Source organism: Pimephales promelas, chromosome 4, assembly GCF_988280905.1.
Source record: "Pimephales promelas chromosome 4, fPimPro1.hap1.1, whole genome shotgun sequence".
Lineage (NCBI taxonomy): Eukaryota > Metazoa > Chordata > Actinopteri > Cypriniformes > Leuciscidae > Pimephales > Pimephales promelas.
In genome coordinates, this window is record NC_142772.1 from 38,784,149 (window position 1) to 38,804,918 (window position 20,770).

At 40.3% G+C, this 20,770-nt stretch overlaps 1 long non-coding RNA gene across 1 annotated transcript in view; it reads right to left on the bottom strand.

The window, feature by feature from the left end:
* Positions 1 to 9,810: 9,810 nt before the first annotated feature.
* The window catches only part of LOC148981743 (uncharacterized), a 56,196-nt gene continuing 45,236 nt past the window's right edge, over positions 9,811 to 20,770 (bottom strand). The window contains exons 3-4 of the long non-coding RNA XR_016168363.1: positions 10,581 to 10,670; positions 9,811 to 10,496 (exon numbers count right to left, since the gene is read on the bottom strand). This is a non-coding gene — a long non-coding RNA (uncharacterized LOC148981743). The remainder of the gene's footprint in view (positions 10,497 to 10,580; positions 10,671 to 20,770) is intronic.

Here is a 20,770-nt window from a genome sequence, read left to right on the forward strand (position 1 = left end):
CCCAAAAAAAAACATAAGGGGTAACACTGTCGTTTTTTTTTCTGGTCGAAATTTTGATTTTCGAAATCTCAGCTCTGGAAGGGTCTAGAGCCTCCATTGTTGCACTCAGGTCTAAGTCTCATGGCCCTCTATCAGAATGCAGAGTTTTGAGAAGATTGGGGAAACTTAATTTTTCACCCAAAAAAAAAAAACGTAAGGGGTAACACTGTCGTTTTTTTTTCTGGTCGAAATTTTGATTTTTGATATCTCAGCTCTGGAAGGGCCTAGAGCCTCCATTGTTGCACTTAGGTGTAAGTCTCATGTCCCCCTATCAGAATCCAGAGTTTTGAGAAGATTGGGGAAACTTAATTTTTCACCCAAAAAAAAAAACATAAGGGGTAACACTGTCGTTTTTTTTTCTGGTCGAAATTTTGATTTTCGAAATCTCAGCTCTGGAAGGGTCTAGAGCCTCCATTGTTGCACTCAGGTCTAAGTCTCATGGCCCTCTATCAGAATCCAGAGTTTTCAGAAGATTGGGGAAACTTAATTTTTCGGCCCCCCCAAAAAAACGTAAGGGGTAACACTGTCGGTTTTTTTTTCTGGTCGAAATTTTGATTTTCGATATCTCAGCTCTGGAAGGGTCTAGAGCCTCCATTGTTGCACTCAGGTGTAAGTCTCATGTCCCTCTACCAGAATCCAGAGTTTTGAGAAGATTGGGGAAACATAATTTTTTACCCCAAAAAAACCCCGTAAGGGGTAACACTGTCGTTTTTTTTTCTGGTCGAAATTTTGAGTTTCGATATCTCAGCTCTGGAAGGGTCTAGAGCCTCCATTGTTGCACTCAGGTGTAAGTCTCATGTCCCTCTATCAGAATCCAGAGTTTTGAGAAGATTGGGGAAACTTAATTTTTCGGCCCCCAAAAAAAACGTAAGGGGTAACACTGTCGTTTTTTTTTTCTGGTCGAAATTTTGAGTTTCGATATCTCAGCTCTGGAAGGGTCTAGAGCCTCCATTGTTGCACTCAGGTCTAAGTCCCATTGCCCTCTATCAGAATCCAGAGTTTTCAGAAGATTGGGGAAACTTAATTTTTCACCCAAAAAAAAAAACGTAAGGGGTAACACTGTCGTTTTTTTTTTTCTGGTCGAAATTTTGATTTTCGATATCTCAGCTCTGGAAGGGTCTAGAGCCTCCATTGTTGCCCTCAGGTGTAAGTCTCATGTCCCCCTATCAGAATCCAGAGTTTTGAGAAGATTGGGGAAACTTAATTTTTCACCCAAAAAAAAAAACATAAGGGGTAACACTGTCGTTTTTTTTTCTGGTCGAAATTTTGATTTTCGAAATCTCAGCTCTGGAAGGGTCTAGAGCCTCCATTGTTGCACTCAGGTCTAAGTCTCATGGCCCTCTATCAGAATGCAGAGTTTTGAGAAGATTGGGGAAACTTAATTTTTCACCCAAAAAAAAAAAACGTAAGGGGTAACACTGTCGTTTTTTTTTCTGGTCGAAATTTTGATTTTTGATATCTCAGCTCTGGAAGGGCCTAGAGCCTCCATTGTTGCACTTAGGTGTAAGTCTCATGTCCCCCTATCAGAATCCAGAGTTTTGAGAAGATTGGGGAAACTTAATTTTTCACCCAAAAAAAAAAACATAAGGGGTAACACTGTCGTTTTTTTTTCTGGTCGAAATTTTGATTTTCGAAATCTCAGCTCTGGAAGGGTCTAGAGCCTCCATTGTTGCACTCAGGTCTAAGTCTCATGGCCCTCTATCAGAATGCAGAGTTTTGAGAAGATTGGGGAAACTTAATTTTTCACCCAAAAAAAAAAAACGTAAGGGGTAACACTGTCGTTTTTTTTTCTGGTCGAAATTTTGATTTTCGATATCTCAGCTCTGGAAGGGTCTAGAGCCTCCATTGTTGCACTCAGGTCTAAGTCTCATGGCCCTCTATCAGAATCCAGAGTTTTCAGAAGATTGGGGAAACTTAATTTTTCGGCCCCCAAAAAAAACGTAAGGGGTAACACTGTCGTTTTTTTTTTCTGGTCGAAATTTTGAGTTTCGATATCTCAGCTCTGGAAGGGTCTAGAGCCTCCATTGTTGCACTCAGGTCTAAGTCTAATGGCCCTCTATCAGAATCCAGAGTTTTGAGAAGATTGGGGAAACTTAATTTTTCACCCCAAAAAAAAAACGTAAGGGGTAACACTGTCGTTTTTTTTTCTGGTCGAAATTTTGATTTTCGATATCTCAGCTCTGGAAGGGTCTAGAGCCTCCATTGTTGCACTCAGGTCTAAGTCTCATGGCCCTCTATCAGAATCCAGAGTTTTCAGAAGATTGGGGAAACTTAATTTTTCACCCCAAAAAAAAAAAATGTAAGGGGTAACACTGTCGTTTTTTTTTCTGGTCGAAATTTTGATTTTCGATATTTCAGCTCTGGAAGGGTCTAGAGCCTCCATTGTTGCACTCAGGTCTAAGTCTCATGGCCCTCTATCAGAATCCAGAGTTTTCAGAAGATTGGGGAAACTTAATTTTTCGGCCCCCAAAAAAAACGTAAGGGGTAACACTGTCGTTTTTTTTTCTGGTAGAAATTTTGAGTTTCGATATCTCCGCTCTGGAAGGGTCTAGAGTCTCCATTGTTGCACTCAGGTGTAAGTCTCATGTCCCTCTATCAGAATCCAGAGTTTTGAGAAGATTGGGGAAACTTAATTTTTCACCCAAAAACAAAAAAACGTAAGGGGTAACACTGTCGTTTTTTTTTCTGGTCGAAATTTTTATTTTCGATATCTCAGCTCTGGAAGGGTCTAGAGCCTCCATTGTTGCACTCAGGTGTAAGTCTCATGTCCCTCTATCAGAATCCAGAGTTATGAGAAGATTGGGGAAACTTAATTTTTCACCCCAAAAAAAAAAACGTAAGGGGTAACACTGTCGTTTTTTTTTCTGGTCGAAATTTTGATTTTCGATATCTCAGCTCTGGAAGGGTCTAGAGCCTCCATTGTTGCACTCAGGTGTAAGTCTCATGTCCCTCTATCAGAATCCAGACTTTTGAGAAGATTGGGGAAACTTAATTTTTCACCCAAAAAAAAAAACGTAAGGGGTAACACTGTCGTTTTTTTTTTCTGGTCGAAATTTTGATTTTCGATATCTCAGCTCTGGAAGGGTCTAGAGCCTCCATTGTTGCACTCAGGTCTAAGTCTCATGTCCCTCTATCAGAATCCAGAGTTTTGAGAAGATTGGGGAAACTTAATTTTTCACCCAAAAAAAAAAACGTAAGGGGTAACACTGTCGTTTTTTTTTTTCTGGTCGAAATTTTGAGTTTCGATATCTCAGCTCTAGAAGGGTCTAAAGCCTCCATTTTTGCACTCAGATCTAAGTCTCATGGCCCTCTATCAGAATCCAGAGTTTTCAGAAGATTGGGGAAACTTAATTTTTCGCCCCCCCCCCCCAAAAAAACATAAGGGGTAACACTGTCGGTTTTTTTTCTGGTCGAAATTTTGAGTTTCGATATCTCCGCTCTGGAAGGGTCTAGAGTCTCCATTGTTGCACTCAGGTGTAAGTCTCATGTCCCTCTATCAGAATCCAGAGTTTTGAGAAGATTGGGGAAACTTAATTTTTCGCCCAAAAAAAAAAAACGTAAGGGGTAACACTGTCATTTTTTTTTTCTGGTCGAAATTTTGAGTTTCGATATCTCAGCTCTGGAAGGGTCTAAAGCCTCCATTTTTGCACTCAGGTCTAAGTCTCATGGCCCTCTATCAGAATCCAGAGTTTTGAGAAGATTGGGGAAACTTAATTTTTCGCCCACCCCAAAAAAAACATAAGGGGTAACACTGTCGGGTTTTTTTCTGGTCGAAATTTTGAGTTGCGATATCTCAGCTCTGGAAGGGTCTAGAGCCTCCATTGTTGCACTCAGGTGTAAGTCTCATGTCCCTCTATCAGAATCCAGAGTTTTGGGAAGATTGGGGAAACTTAATTTTTCGCCCAAAAAAAAAAAACGTAAGGGGTAACACTGTCGTTTTTTTTTCTGGTCGAAATTTTGAGTTTCGATATCTCAGCTCTGGAAGGGTCTAAAGCCTCCATTTTTGCACTCAGGTCTAAGTCTCATGGCCCTCTATCAGAATCCAGAGTTTTGAGAAGATTGGGGAAACTTAATTTTTCACCCCAAAAAAAAACGTAAGGGGTAACACTGTCGTTTTTTTTTCTGGTCGAAATTTTGATTTTCGATATCTCAGCTCTGGAAGGGTCTAGAGCCTCCATTGTTGCACTCAGGTCTAAGTCTCATGGCCCTCTATCAGAATCCAGAGTTTTCAGAAGATTGGGGAAACTTAATTTTTCACCCCAAAAAAAAAAAACGTAAGGGGTAACACTGTCGTTTTTTTTTTTTCTGGTCGAAATTTAGATTTTCGATATCTCAGCTCTGGAAGGGTCTAGAGCCTCCATTGTTGCACTCAGGTCTAAGTCTCATGGCCCTCTATCAGAATCCAGATTTTTCAGAAGATTGGGGAAACTTAATTTTTCGGCCCCCAAAAAAAACGTAAGGGGTAACACTGTCGTTTTTTTTTCTGGTAGAAATTTTGAGTTTCGATATCTCCGCTCTGGAAGGGTCTAGAGTCTCCATTGTTGCACTCAGGTGTAAGTCTCATGTCCCTCTATCAGAATCCAGAGTTTTGAGAAGATTGGGGAAACTTAATTTTTCACCCAAAAACAAAAAAACGTAAGGGGTAACACTGTCGTTTTTTTTTTCTGGTCGAAATTTTGATTTTCGATATCTCAGCTTTGGAAGGGTCTAGAGCCTCCATTGTTGCACTCAGGTGTAAGTCTCATGTCCCTCTATCAGAATCCAGAGTTATGAGAAGATTGGGGAAACTTAATTTTTCACCCCAAAAAAAAAAAACGTAAGGGGTAACACTGTCGTTTTTTTTTCTGGTCGAAATTTTGATTTTCGATATCTCAGCTCTGGAAGGGTCTAGAGCCTCCATTGTTGCACTCAGGTCTAAGTCTCATGGCCCTCTATCAGAATGCAGAGTTTTGAGAAGATTGGGGAAACTTAATTTTTCACCCAAAAACAAAAAAACGTAAGGGGTAACACTGTCGTTTTTTTTTCTGGTCGAAATTTTGATTTTCGATATCTCAGCTCTGGAAGGGTCTAGAGCCTCCATTGTTGCACTCAGGTGTAAGTCTCATGTCCCTCTATCAGAATCCAGAGTTATGAGAAGATTGGGGAAACTTAATTTTTCACCCCAAAAAAAAAACGTAAGGGGTAACACTGTCGTTTTTTTTTCTGGTCGAAATTTTGATTTTCGATATCTCAGCTCTGGAAGGGTCTAGAGCCTCCATTGTTGCACTCAGGTCTAAGTCTCATGGCCCTCTATCAGAATGCAGAGTTTTGAGAAGATTGGGGAAACTTAATTTTTCACCCAAAAAAAAAAAAACGTAAGGGGTAACACTGTCGTTTTTTTTTTCTGGTCGAAATTTTGATTTTCGATATCTCAGCTCTGGAAGGGTCTAGAGCCTCCATTGTTGCACTCAGGTCTAAGTCTCATGGCCCTCTATCAGAATCCAGAGTTTTCAGAAGATTGGGGAAACTTAATTTTTCGGCCCCCAAAAAAAACGTAAGGGGTAACACTGTCGTTTTTTTTTTTCTGGTCGAAATTTTGAGTTTCGATATCTCAGCTCTGGAAGGGTCTAGAGCCTCCATTGTTGCACTCAGGTCTAAGTCTAATGGCCCTCTATCAGAATCCAGAGTTTTGAGAAGATTGGGGAAACTTAATTTTTCATCCAAAAAAAAAACGTAAGGGGTAACACTGTCGTTTTTTTTTTCTGGTTGAAATTTTGATTTTCGATATCTCAGCTCTGGAAGGGTCTAGAGCCTCCATTGTTGCACTCAGGTCTAAGTCTCATGGCCCTCTATCAGAATCCAGAGTTTTGAGAAGATTGGGGAAACTTAATTTTTCGGCCCCCAAAAAAAACGTAAGGGGTAACACTGTCGGTTTTTTTTCTGGTCGAAATTTTGAGTTTCGATATCTCAGCTCTGGAAGGGTCTAGAGTCTCCATTGTTGCACTCAGGTGTAAGTCTCATGTCCCTCTATCAGAATCCAGAGTTTTAAGAAGATTGGGGAAACTTAATTTTTCGCCCAAAAAAAAAAAACGTAAGGGGTAACACTGTCGTTTTTTTTTCTGGTCGAAAGTTTGAGTTTCGATATCTCAGCTCTGGAAGGGTCTAAAGCCTCAATTTTTGCACTCAGGTCTAAGTCTCATGGCCCTCTATCAGAATCCAGAGTTTTGAGAAGATTGGGGAAACTTAATTTTTGGCCTCCCCCAAAAAAACGTAAGGGGTAACACTGTCGTTTTTTTTTTCTGGTCGAAATTTTGAGTTTCGATATCTCAGCTCTGGAAGGGTCTAGAGCCTCCATTGTTGCACTCAGGTCTAAGTCCCATGGCCCTCTATCAGAATCCAGAGTTTTCAGAAGATTGGGGAAACTTAATTTTTCTCCCAAAAAAAACGTAAGGGGTAACACTGTCGTTTTTTTTTCTGGTCGAAATTTAGATTTTTGATATCTCAGCTCTGGAAGGGCCTAGAGCCTCCATTGTTGCACTCAGGTGTAAGTCTCATGTCCCCCTATCAGAATCCAGAGATTTGAGAAGATTGGGGAAACTTAATTTTTCGGCCCCCAAAAAAAACGTAAGGGGTAACACTGTCGTTTTTTTTTTTCTGGTCGAAATTTTGAGTTTCGATATCTCAGCTCTGGAAGGGTCTAGAGCCTCCATTGTTGCACTCAGGTCTAAGTCTCATGGCCCTCTATCAGAATCCAGAGTTTTCAGAAGATTGGGGAAACTTAATTTTTCGGCCCCCCCAAAAAAACGTAAGGGGTAACACTGTCGGTTTTTTTTTCTGGTCGAAATTTTGATTTTCGATATCTCAGCTCTGGAAGGGTCTAGAGCCTCCATTGTTGCACTCAGGTGTAAGTCTCATGTCCCTCTACCAGAATCCAGAGTTTTGAGAAGATTGGGGAAACATAATTTTTTACCCCAAAAAAACCCCGTAAGGGGTAACACTGTCGTTTTTTTTTCTGGTCGAAATTTTGAGTTTCGATATCTCAGCTCTGGAAGGGTCTAGAGCCTCCATTGTTGCACTCAGGTGTAAGTCTCATGTCCCTCTATCAGAATCCAGAGTTTTGAGAAGATTGGGGAAACTTAATTTTTCGGCCCCCAAAAAAAACGTAAGGGGTAACACTGTCGTTTTTTTTTTCTGGTCGAAATTTTGAGTTTCGATATCTCAGCTCTGGAAGGGTCTAGAGCCTCCATTGTTGCACTCAGGTCTAAGTCCCATTGCCCTCTATCAGAATCCAGAGTTTTCAGAAGATTGGGGAAACTTAATTTTTCACCCAAAAAAAAAAACGTAAGGGGTAACACTGTCGTTTTTTTTTTTCTGGTCGAAATTTTGATTTTCGATATCTCAGCTCTGGAAGGGTCTAGAGCCTCCATTGTTGCCCTCAGGTGTAAGTCTCATGTCCCCCTATCAGAATCCAGAGTTTTGAGAAGATTGGGGAAACTTAATTTTTCACCCAAAAAAAAAACATAAGGGGTAACACTGTCGTTTTTTTTTCTGGTCGAAATTTTGATTTTCGAAATCTCAGCTCTGGAAGGGTCTAGAGCCTCCATTGTTGCACTCAGGTCTAAGTCTCATGGCCCTCTATCAGAATGCAGAGTTTTGAGAAGATTGGGGAAACTTAATTTTTCACCCAAAAAAAAAAAACGTAAGGGGTAACACTGTCGTTTTTTTTTCTGGTCGAAATTTTGATTTTTGATATCTCAGCTCTGGAAGGGCCTAGAGCCTCCATTGTTGCACTTAGGTGTAAGTCTCATGTCCCCCTATCAGAATCCAGAGTTTTGAGAAGATTGGGGAAACTTAATTTTTCACCCAAAAAAAAAAACATAAGGGGTAACACTGTCGTTTTTTTTTCTGGTCGAAATTTTGATTTTCGAAATCTCAGCTCTGGAAGGGTCTAGAGCCTCCATTGTTGCACTCAGGTCTAAGTCTCATGGCCCTCTATCAGAATGCAGAGTTTTGAGAAGATTGGGGAAACTTAATTTTTCACCCAAAAAAAAAAAACGTAAGGGGTAACACTGTCGTTTTTTTTTCTGGTCGAAATTTTGATTTTCGATATCTCAGCTCTGGAAGGGTCTAGAGCCTCCATTGTTGCACTCAGGTCTAAGTCTCATGGCCCTCTATCAGAATCCAGAGTTTTCAGAAGATTGGGGAAACTTAATTTTTCGGCCCCCAAAAAAAACGTAAGGGGTAACACTGTCGTTTTTTTTTCTGGTCGAAATTTTGAGTTTCGATATCTCAGCTCTGGAAGGGTCTAGAGCCTCCATTGTTGCACTCAGGTCTAAGTCTAATGGCCCTCTATCAGAATCCAGAGTTTTGAGAAGATTGGGGAAACTTAATTTTTCACCCAAAAAAAAAAACGTAAGGGGTAACACTGTCGTTTTTTTTTTTTCTGGTCGAAATTTTGATTTTCGATATCTCAGCTCTGGAAGGGTCTAGAGCCTCCATTGTTGCACTCAGGTCTAAGTCTCATGTCCCTCTATCAGAATACAGAGTTTTGAGAAGTTTGGTGAAACTTAATTTTTCACCCAAAAAAAAAAACGTAAGGGGTAACACTGTCGTTTTTTTTTTTCTGGTCGAAATTTTGAGTTTCGATATCTCAGCTCTAGAAGGGTCTAAAGCCTCCATTTTTGCACTCAGATCTAAGTCTCATGGCCCTCTATCAGAATCCAGAGTTTTCAGAAGATTGGGGAAACTTAATTTTTCGCCCCCCCCCAAAAAAAAATAAGGGGTAACACTGTCGGTTTTTTTTCTGGTCGAAATTTTGAGTTTCGATATCTCCGCTCTGGAAGGGTCTAGAGTCTCCATTGTTGCACTCAGGTGTAAGTCTCATGTCCCTCTATCAGAATCCAGAGTTTTGAGAAGATTGGGGAAACTTAATTTTTCGCCCAAAAAAAAAAAAACGTAAGGGGTAACACTGTCGTTTTTTTTTTTCTGGTCGAAATTTTGAGTTTCGATATCTCAGCTCTGGAAGGGTCTAAAGCCTCCATTTTTGCACTCAGGTCTAAGTCTCATGGCCCTCTATCAGAATCCAGAGTTTTGAGAAGATTGGGGAAACTTAATTTTTCGCCCACCCCAAAAAAAAACATAAGGGGTAACACTGTCGGGTTTTTTTCTGGTCGAAATTTTGAGTTGCGATATCTCAGCTCTGGAAGGGTCTAGAGCCTCCATTGTTGCACTCAGGTGTAAATCTCATGTCCCTCTATCAGAATCCAGAGTTTTGGGAAGATTGGGGAAACTTAATTTTTCGCCCAAAAAAAAAAAACGTAAGGGGTAACACTGTCGTTTTTTTTTCTGGTCGAAATTTTGAGTTTCGATATCTCAGCTCTGGAAGGGTCTAAAGCCTCCATTTTTGCACTCAGGTCTAAGTCTCATGGCCCTCTATCAGAATCCAGAGTTTTGAGAAGATTGGGGAAACTTAATTTTTCGCCCCCCCCCAAAAAAAGTAAGGGGTAACACTGTCGTTTTTTTTTTCTGGTCGAAATTTTGAGTTTCAATATCTCAGCTCTGGAAGGGTCTAGAGCCTCCATTGATATATGTTATAAAAATATATATGCAACAGGTGCACTAACACTTCATAACATCAGTAACTCGACAGCACAACCTAGAACAGTTTTCCTCTGCGTTTGTAATGTCTCCACAAAGGAGATGGGCAGCTGCTCAAAGATCTCTTTTGGAGAAAACTGTTGATTTTATACTCGAAAAAATGTATCACTCCTTAAAAATTAATATGACCTCAGAAAGACTTTCATTTTTAGCCCACCCCAAAACTTAAACACAACAATAATATTAAATGCTGACCAATACTTAATTATAAAACTTTTTTTACATACTAAATATATCATTTAATAAAACAAGCAAAATGAAATTTGTTTTGTCATATCAGTTATTCGTGAATACATTTATATTGCTAAATGCAGTGAAACATCTCAATTGTCAGTCAATCGATGACTTAATGCATACATTACTTAAATAATTATATTTTATATACTGACAACAATAAGAAACATGAATAAATGAGTAAAAGAACAAATAAAAGTAACCATCACAATAAACAAATGCATATACAAGTCAACAACGCATGAAACAAAGCTTTATTCAAACTACAAGCATGTATGTACAGGGCTGAACACCACATCCTAATGCCGACTCAACACAGTGGTTCCCATTCTGCAGCTTTATTCTGACGAATTCACCAGAGGGAACTGGGCCTTCATCTCAGAGCTTGTTGCTGTGCTGCGCTTCACAATCTGAGGCAATAAGGGCAGGTGGAGCGATAGAGGGACTCATAAGGGCAGATAGAGAGATGGAGGGTATCATAAGGGCAGGTGGAGCGATGGAGGGTCTCATCCATGGGACCACTTCCAGGATTCAGCTCTGGGCTCCGCATCCTCAGTGCTCACACCAGTCTGCAGACATTTCAGATCCTACAAAAATGCACAAACATTACACAAAAGCAGTCATTTTAACAGCACAATGGCATTTGATTTATGTATTAAAAATTACCTTACTTTATATTTGAGTAAAATCCCCAAAACTTTTTTCCCCAAACACATACTGCCACCATCTTTCCTTGCAGGTCCTGCTCCACCACAAAAGCTCTGCAGAAAATGCACAGAAATTAAGACTCAGAAAAATGAGGCTCTAGACCCTTCCAGAGCTGAGATATTGAGATATTTATAATGGCATAAATGCTACTTGGGATCTCAATATCTCAGCTCTGGAAGGGTCTAGAGCCTCCATTTTTGCAATCAGGTCTCAGTCTCATGGCCCTCTATCAGAATCCAGAGTTTTGAGAAGATTGGGAAACTTAATTTTTCGCCCCCCCAAAAAAACGTAAGGGGTAACACTGTCGTTTTTTTTTTCTGGTCGAAATTTTGAGTTTCGATATCTCAGCTCTGGAAGGGTCTAGAGTCTCCATTGTTGCACTCAGGTCTAAGTCTCATGTCCCTCTATCAGAATCCAGAATTTTGAGAAGATTGGGGAAACTTAATTTTTCGGCCCCCAAAAAAAACGTAAGGGGTAACACTGTCGGTTTTTTTTTCTGGTCGAAATTTTGAGTTTCGATATCTCAGCTCTGGAAGGGTCTAGAGCCTCCATTGTTGCACTCAGGTGTAAGTCTCATGTCCCTCTATCAGAATCCAGAGTTTTGAGAAGATTGGGGAAACTTAATTTTTCGGCCCCCAAAAAAAACGTAAGGGGTAACACTGTCGTTTTTTTTTTCTGGTCGAAATTTTGAGTTTCGATATCTCAGCTCTGGAAGGGTCTAGAGCCTCCATTGTTGCACTCAGGTCTAAGTCCCATTGCCCTCTATCAGAATCCAGAGTTTTCAGAAGATTGGGGAAACTTAATTTTTCACCCAAAAAAAAAAACGTAAGGGGTAACACTGTCGTTTTTTTTTTTCTGGTCGAAATTTTGATTTTCGATATCTCAGCTCTGGAAGGGTCTAGAGCCTCCATTGTTGCCCTCAGGTGTAAGTCTCATGTCCCCCTATCAGAATCCAGAGTTTTGAGAAGATTGGGGAAACTTAATTTTTCACCCAAAAAAAAAAACATAAGGGGTAACACTGTCGTTTTTTTTTCTGGTCGAAATTTTGATTTTCGAAATCTCAGCTCTGGAAGGGTCTAGAGCCTCCATTGTTGCACTCAGGTCTAAGTCTCATGGCCCTCTATCAGAATGCAGAGTTTTGAGAAGATTGGGGAAACTTAATTTTTCACCCAAAAAAAAAAAACGTAAGGGGTAACACTGTCGTTTTTTTTTCTGGTCGAAATTTTGATTTTTGATATCTCAGCTCTGGAAGGGCCTAGAGCCTCCATTGTTGCACTTAGGTGTAAGTCTCATGTCCCCCTATCAGAATCCAGAGTTTTGAGAAGATTGGGGAAACTTAATTTTTCACCCAAAAAAAAACATAAGGGGTAACACTGTCGTTTTTTTTTCTGGTCGAAATTTTGATTTTCGAAATCTCAGCTCTGGAAGGGTCTAGAGCCTCCATTGTTGCACTCAGGTCTAAGTCTCATGGCCCTCTATCAGAATGCAGAGTTTTGAGAAGATTGGGGAAACTTAATTTTTCGGCCCCCAAAAAAAACGTAAGGGGTAACACTGTCGTTTTTTTTTCTGGTCGAAATTTTGAGTTTCGATATCTCAGCTCTGGAAGGGTCTAGAGCAGGGTTCCTCAATTAATTTTTACCAAGGGCCAAATTCTGCTGACAATACAGAGCCAAGGGCCACCAACCACAATGTTATGACCTCAAAGTTTGCTCTGCTATTTTTGTTGTTGTTGTTTTGTTAAAAAGAGTCACAAATCACCACATAGCCCAATTATTCTATTTTTATTTATTTTTATGTATTATTTTCTTTTTCAAACGAGTCTGTTTTATTCAAGAAATTTTGAGCAGATGTTAAAATGGTGTTTGATATTGTCAGACTTACAGACAGCCACGGTCTGCGTGCATAGCAAACACGTTGGCTTTGCGTTGTGGTGGTCAGGCAAAATAAAACAAAATTGTTCAGTCCATTCAGATTTGAATCATCTGTTTTCTGTGTCCACTTTTCTTTTCTTCGCACTTGCCATATTTCCGTTGCGTGCGAATGCCTAGATACTGCGTTTGAATTTTTGCTTACACTGATGTTACCATGACAACCTGGAAATGAGCGCGGGCCAAACATTTTCCTTTCGCGGGCCGGATGTGGCCCACGGGCCGCCTATTGAGGAACCCTGGTCTAGAGTCTCCATTGTTGCACTCAGGTGTAAGTCTCATGTCCCTCTATCAGAATCCAGAGTTTTGAGAAGATTGGGGAAACTTAATTTTTCGCCCAAAAAAAAAAAACGTAAGGGGTAACACTGTCGTTTTTTTTTCTGGTCAAAAGTTTGAGTTTCGATATCTCAGCTCTGGAAGGGTCTAAAGCCTCCATTTTTGCACTCAGGTCTAAGTCTCGTGGCCCTCTATCAGAATCCAGAGTTTTGAGAAGATTGGGGAAACTTAATTTTTCACCCCAAAAAAAAAACGTAAGGGGTAACACTGTCGTTTTTTTTTTTCTGGTCGAAATTTTGATTTTCGATATCTCAGCTCTGGAAGGGTCTAGAGCCTCCATTGTTGCACTCAGGTGTAAGTCTCATGTCCCCCTATCAGAATCCAGAGATTTGAGAAGATTGGGGAAACTTAATTTTTCACAAAAAAAAAAAAACGTAAGGGGTAACACTGTCGTTTTTTTTTCTGGTCGAAATTTTGATTTTCGATATCTCAGCTCTGGAAGGGTCTAGAGCCTCCATTGTTGCACTCAGGTCTAAGTCTCATGGCCCTCTATCAGAATCCAGAGTTTTCAGAAGATTGGGGAAACTTAATTTTTCGGCCCCCCAAAAAAAACGTAAGGGGTAACACTGTCGTTTTTTTTTTCTGGTCGAAATTTTGATTTTCGATATCTCAGCTCTGGAAGGGTCTAGAGCCTCCATTGTTGCACTCAGGTGTAAGTCTCATGTCCCTCTATCAGAATCCAGACTTTTGAGAAGATTGGGGAAACTTAATTTTTCACCCAAAAAAAAAAACGTAAGGGGTAACACTGTCGTTTTTTTTTTTCTGGTCGAAATTTTGATTTTCGATATCTCAGCTCTGGACGGGTCTAGAGCCTCCATTGTTGCACTCAGGTCTAAGTCTCATGTCCCTCTATCAGAATCCAGAGTTTTGAGAAGATTGGGGAAACTTAATTTTTCACCCAAAAAAAAAAACGTAAGGGGTAACACTGTCGTTTTTTTTTTTTCTGGTCGAAATTTTGAGTTTCGATATCTCAGCTCTAGAAGGGTCTAAAGCCTCCATTTTTGCACTCAGATCTAAGTCTCATGGCCCTCTATCAGAATCCAGAGTTTTCAGAAGATTGGGGAAACTTAATTTTTCGGCCCCCCCCAAAAAAAACATAAGGGGTAACACTGTCGGGTTTTTTTCTGGTCGAAATTTTGAGTTTCGATATCTCCGCTCTGGAAGGGTCTAGAGTCTCCATTGTTGCACTCAGGTGTAAGTCTCATGTCCCTCTATCAGAATCCAGAGTTTTGAGAAGATTGGGGAAACTTAATTTTTCGCCCAAAAAAAAAAAAACGTAAGGGGTAACACTGTCGTTTTTTTTTTTCTGGTCGAAATTTTGAGTTTCGATATCTCAGCTCTGGAAGGGTCTAAAGCCTCCATTTTTGCACTCAGGTCTAAGTATCATGGCCCTCTATCAGAATCCAGAGTTTTGAGAAGATTGGGGAAACTTAATTTTTCGCCCACCCCAAAAAAAACATAAGGGGTAACACTGTCGGGTTTTTTTCTGGTCGAAATTTTGAGTTGCGATATCTCAGCTCTGGAAGGGTCTAGAGCCTCCATTGTTGCACTCAGGTGTAAGTCTCATGTCCCTCTATCAGAATCCAGAGTTTTGGGAAGATTGGGGAAACTTAATTTTTCGCCCAAAAAAAAAAACGTAAGGGGTAACACTGTCGTTTTTTTTTCTGGTCGAAATTTTGAGTTTCGATATCTCAGCTCTGGAAGGGTCTAAAGCCTCCATTTTTGCACTCAGGTCTAAGTCTCATGGCCCTCTATCAGAATCCAGAGTTTTGAGAAGATTGGGGAAACTTAATTTTTCACCCAAAAAAAAAAACGTAAGGGGTAACACTGTCGTTTTTTTTTTCTGGTCGAAATTTTGATTTTCGATATCTCAGCTCTGGAAGGGTCTAGAGCCTCCATTGTTGCACTCAGGTCTAAGTCTCATGGCCCTCTATCAGAATCCAGAGTTTTCAGAAGATTGGGGAAACTTAATTTTTCACCCCAAAAAAAAAAAACGTAAGGGGTAACACTGTCGTTTTTTTTTTTTCTGGTCGAAATTTAGATTTTCGATATCTCAGCTCTGGAAGGGTCTAGAGCCTCCATTGTTGCACTCAGGTCTAAGTCTCATGGCCCTCTATCAGAATCCAGAGTTTTCAGAAGATTGGGGAAACTTAATTTTTCAGCCCCCAAAAAAAACGTAAGGGGTAACACTGTCGTTTTTTTTTTCTGGTAGAAATTTTGAGTTTCGATATCTCCGCTCTGGAAGGGTCTAGAGTCTCCATTGTTGCACTCAGGTGTAAGTCTCATGTCCCTCTATCAGAATCCAGAGTTTTGAGAAGATTGGGGAAACTTAATTTTTCACCCAAAAACAAAAAAACGTAAGGGGTAACACTGTCGTTTTTTTTTTTCTGGTCGAAATTTTGATTTTCGATATCTCAGCTCTGGAAGGGTCTAGAGCCTCCATTGTTGCACTCAGGTGTAAGTCTCATGTCCCTCTATCAGAATCCAGAGTTATGAGAAGATTGGGGAAACTTAATTTTTCACCCCAAAAAAAAAACGTAAGGGGTAACACTGTCGTTTTTTTTTCTGGTCGAAATTTTGATTTTCGATATCTCAGCTCTGGAAGGGTCTAGAGCCTCCATTGTTGCACTCAGGTCTAAGTCTCATGGCCCTCTATCAGAATGCAGAGTTTTGAGAAGATTGGGGAAACTTAATTTTTCACCCAAAAAAAAAAAACGTAAGGGGTAACACTGTCGTTTTTTTTTTTTGGTCGAAATTTTGATTTTCGATATCTCAGCTCTGGAAGGGTCTAGAGCCTCCATTGTTGCACTCAGGTTTAAGTCTCATGGCCCTCTATCAGAATCCATAGTTTTCAGAAGATTGGGGAAACTTAATTTTTCGGCCCCCAAAAAAAACGTAAGGGGTAACACTGTCGTTTTTTTTTTCTGGTCGAAATTTTGAGTTTCGATATCTCAGCTCTGGAAGGGTCTAGAGCCTCCATTGTTGCACTCAGGTCTAAGTCTAATGGCCCTCTATCAGAATCCAGAGTTTTGAGAAGATTGGGGAAACTTAATTTTTCACCCCAAAAAAAAAAACGTAAGGGGTAACACTGTCGTTTTTTTTTCTGGTCGAAATTTTGATTTTCGATATCTCAGCTCTGGAAGGGTCTAGAGCCTCCATTGTTGCACTCAGGTCTAAGTCTCATGGCCCTCTATCAGAATCCAGAGTTTTCAGAAGATTGGGGAAACTTAATTTTTCACCCCAAAAAAAAAAAAACGTAAGGGGTAACACTGTCGTTTTTTTTTTTCTGGTCGAAATTTTGATTTTCGATATTTCAGCTCTGGAAGGGTCTAGAGCCTCCATTGTTGCACTCAGGTCTAAGTCTCATGGCCCTCTATCAGAATCCAGAGTTTTCAGAAGATTGGGGAAACTTAATTTTTCGGCCCCCAAAAAAAACGTAAGGGGTAACACTGTCGTTTTTTTTTCTGGTAGAAATTTTGAGTTTCGATATCTCCGCTCTGGAAGGGTCTAGAGTCTCCATTGTTGCACTCAGGTGTAAGTCTCATGTCCCTCTATCAGAATCCAGAGTTTTGAGAAGATTGGGGAAACTTAATTTTTCACCCAAAAACAAAAAAACGTAAGGGGTAACACTGTCGTTTTTTTTTCTGGTCGAAATTTTGATTTTCGATATCTCAGCTCTGGAAGGGTCTAGAGCCTCCATTGTTGCACTCAGGTGTAAGTCTCATGTCCCTCTATCAGAATCCAGAGTTATGAGAAGATTGGGGAAACTTAATTTTTCACCCCCCAAAAAAAAACGTAAGGGGTAACACTGTCGTTTTTTTTTCTGGTCGAAATTTTGATTTTCGATATCTCAGCTCTGGAAGGGTCTAGAGCCTCCATTGTTGCACTCAGGTGTAAGTCTCATGTCCCTCTATCAGAATCCAGACTTTTGAGAAGATTGGGGAAACTTAATTTTTCACCCAAAAAAAAAAACGTAAGGGGTAACACTGTCGTTTTTTTTTTCTGGTCGAAATTTTGATTTTCGATATCTCAGCTCTGGAAGGGTCTAGAGCCTCCATTGTTGCACTCAGGTCTAAGTCTCATGGCCCTCTATCAGAATCCAGAGTTTTCAGAAGATTGGGGAAACTTAATTTTTCGGCCCCCAAAAAAAACGTAAGGGGTAACACTGTCGTTTTTTTTTTCTGGTCGAAATTTTGAGTTTCGATATCTCAGCTCTGGAAGGGTCTAGAGCCTCCATTGTTGCACTCAGGTCTAAGTCTAATGGCCCTCTATCAGAATCCAGAGTTTTGAGAAGATTGGGGAAACTTAATTTTTCACCCAAAAAAAAAAAACGTAAGGGGTAACACTGTCGTTTTTTTTTTCTGGTTGAAATTTTGATTTTCGATATCTCAGCTCTGGAAGGGTCTAGAGCCTCCATTGTTGCACTCAGGTCTAAGTCTCATGGCCCTCTATCAGAATCCAGAGTTTTGAGAAGATTGGGGAAACTTAATTTTTCGGCCCCCAAAAAAAACGTAAGGGGTAACACTGTCGGTTTTTTTTCTGGTCGAAATTTTGAGTTTCGATATCTCAGCTCTGGAAGGGTCTAGAGTCTCCATTGTTGCACTCAGGTGTAAGTCTCATGTCCCTCTATCAGAATCCAGAGTTTTAAGAAGATTGGGGAAACTTAATTTTTCGCCCAAAAAAAAAAACGTAAGGGGTAACACTGTCGTTTTTTTTTCTGGTCGAAAGTTTGAGTTTCGATATCTCAGCTCTGGAAGGGTCTAAAGCCTCAATTTTTGCACTCAGGTCTAAGTCTCATGGCCCTCTATCAGAATCCAGAGTTTTGAGAAGATTGGGGAAACTTAATTTTTGGCCCCCCCCCCCCCAAAAAAACGTAAGGGGTAACACTGTCGTTTTTTTTTCTGGTCGAAATTTTGAGTTTCGATATCTCAGCTCTGGAAGGGTCTAGAGCCTCCATTGTTGCACTCAGGTCTAAGTCCCATGGCCCTCTATCAGAATCCAGAGTTTTCAGAAGATTGGGGAAACTTAATTTTTCACCCAAAAAAAAACGTAAGGGGTAACACTGTCGTTTTTTTTTCTGGTCGAAATTTAGATTTTTGATATCTCAGCTCTGGAAGGGCTTAGAGCCTCCATTGTTGCACTCAGGTGTAAGTCTCATGTCCCCCTATCAGAATCCAGAGATTTGAGAAGATTGGGGAAACTTAATTTTTCACCCAAAAAAAACGTAAGGGGTAACACTGTCGTTTTTTTTTCTGGTCGAAATTTTGATTTTCGATATCTCAGCTCTGGAAGGGTCTAGAGCCTCCATTGTTGCACTCAGGTCTAAGTCTCATGGCCCTCTATCAGAATCCAGAGTTTTCAGAAGATTGGGGAAACTTAATTTTTCGGCCCCCCCAAAAAAACGTAAGGGGTAACACTGTCGGTTTTTTTTTCTGGTCGAAATTTTGATTTTCGATATCTCAGCTCTGGAAGGGTCTAGAGCCTCCATTGTTGCACTCAGGTGTAAGTCTCATGTCCCTCTACCAGAATCCAGAGTTTTGAGAAGATTGGGGAAACATAATTTTTTACCCCAAAAAAAACCCGTAAGGGGTAACACTGTCGTTTTTTTTTCTGGTCGAAATTTTGAGTTTCGATATCTCAGCTCTGGAAGGGTCTAGAGCCTCCATTGTTGCACTCAGGTGTAAGTCTCATGTCCCTCTATCAGAATCCAGAGTTTTGAGAAGATTGGGGAAACTTAATTTTTCGGCCCCCAAAAAAAACGTAAGGGGTAACACTGTCGTTTTTTTTTTCTGGTCGAAATTTTGAGTTTCGATATCTCAGCTCTGGAAGGGTCTAGAGCCTCCATTGTTGCACTCAGGTCTAAGTCCCATTGCCCTCTATCAGAATCCAGAGTTTTCAGAAGATTGGGGAAACTTAATTTTTCACCCAAAAAAAAAAACGTAAGGGGTAACACTGTCGTTTTTTTTTTCTGGTCGAAATTTTGATTTTTGATATCTCAGCTCTGGAAGGGCCTAGAGCCTCCATTGTTGCACTTAGGTGTAAGTCTCATGTCCCCCTATCAGAATCCAGAGATTTGAGAAGATTGGGGAAACTTAATTTTTCACCCAAAAAAAAAAAACGTAAGGGGTAACACTGTCGTTTTTTTTTTCTGGTCGAAATTTTGATTTTCGATATCTCAGCTCTGGAAGGGTCTAGAGCCTCCATTGTTGCCCTCAGGTGTAAGTCTCATGTCCCTCTATCAGAATCCAGAGTTTTGAGAAGATTGGGGAAACTTAATTTTTCACCCAAAAAAAAAACATAAGGGGTAACACTGTCGTTTTTTTTTCTGGTCGAAATTTTGATTTTCGAAATCTCAGCTCTGGAAGGGTCTAGAGCCTCCATTGTTGCATTCAGGTCTAAGTCTCATGGCCCTCTATCAGAATGCAGAGTTTTGAGAAGATTGGGGAAACTTAATTTTTCACCCAAAAAAAAAAAACGTAAGGGGTAACACTGTCGTTTTTTTTTCTGGTCGAAATTTTGAGTTTCGATATCTCAGCTCTGGAAGGGTCTAGAGCCTCCATTGTTGCACTCAGGTCTAAGTCCCATGGCCCTCTATCAGAATTCAGAGTTTTCAGAAGATTGGGGAAACTTAATTTTTCACCCAAAAAAAAAACGTAAGGGGTAACACTGTCGTTTTTTTTTCTGGTCGAAATTTTGATTTTTGATATCTCAGCTCTGGAAGGGCCTAGAGCCTCCATTGTTGCACTCAGGTGTAAGTCTCATGTCCCCCTATCAGAATCCAGAGATTTGAGAAGATTGGGGAAACTTAATTTTTCACCCAAAAAAAAAAACGTAAGGGGTAACACTGTCGTTTTTTTTTTTCTGGTCGAAATTTTGATTTTCGATATCTCAGCTCTGGAAGGGTCTAGAGCCTCCATTGTTGCACTCAGGTCTAAGTCTCATGGCCCTCTATCAGAATCCAGAGTTTTGAGAAGATTGGGGAAACTTAATTTTTGGCCCCCCCCCCCCCAAAAAACGTAAGGGGTAACACTGTCGTTTTTTTTTCTGGTCGAAATTTTGAGTTTCGATATCTCAGCTCTGGAAGGGTCTAGAGCCTCCATTGTTGCACTCAGGTCTAAGTCCCATGGCCCTCTATCAGAATCCAGAGTTTTCAGAAGATTGGTGAAACTTAATTTTTCACCCAAAAAAAAAACGTAAGGGGTAACACTGTCGTTTTTTTTTCTGGTCGAAATTTTGATTTTTGATATCTCAGCTCTGGAAGGGCCTAGAGCCTCCATTGTTGCACTCAGGTGTAAGTCTCATGTCCCCCTATCAGAATCCAGAGATTTGAGAAGATTGGGGAAACTTAATTTTTCACCCAAAAAAAAAAAACGTAAGGGGTAACACTGTCGTTTTTTTTTTCTGGTCGAAATTTTGATTTTCGATATCTCAGCTCTGGAAGGGTCTAGAGCCTCCATTGTTGCACTCAGGTCTAAGTCTCATGGCCCTCTATCAGAATCCAGAGTTTTGAGAAGATTGGGGAAACTTAATTTTTCACCCAAAAACAAAAAAACGTAAGGGGTAACACTGTCGTTTTTTTTTCTGGTCGAAATTTAGATTTTCGATGTCTCAGCTCTTGAAGGGTCTAGAGCCTCCATTGTTGCACTCAGGTGTAAGTCTCATGTCCCTCTATCAGAATCCAGAGTTTTGAGAAGATTGGGGAAACTTAATTTTTCAACCAAAAAAAAAACGTAAGGGGTAACACTATCGTTTTTTTTTCTGGTCGAAATTTTGATTTTCGATATCTCAGCTCTGGAAGGGTCTAGAGCCTCCATTGTTGCACTCAGGTCTAAGTCTCATGGCCCTCTATTAGAATGCAGAGTTTTGAGAAGATTGGGGAAACTTAATTT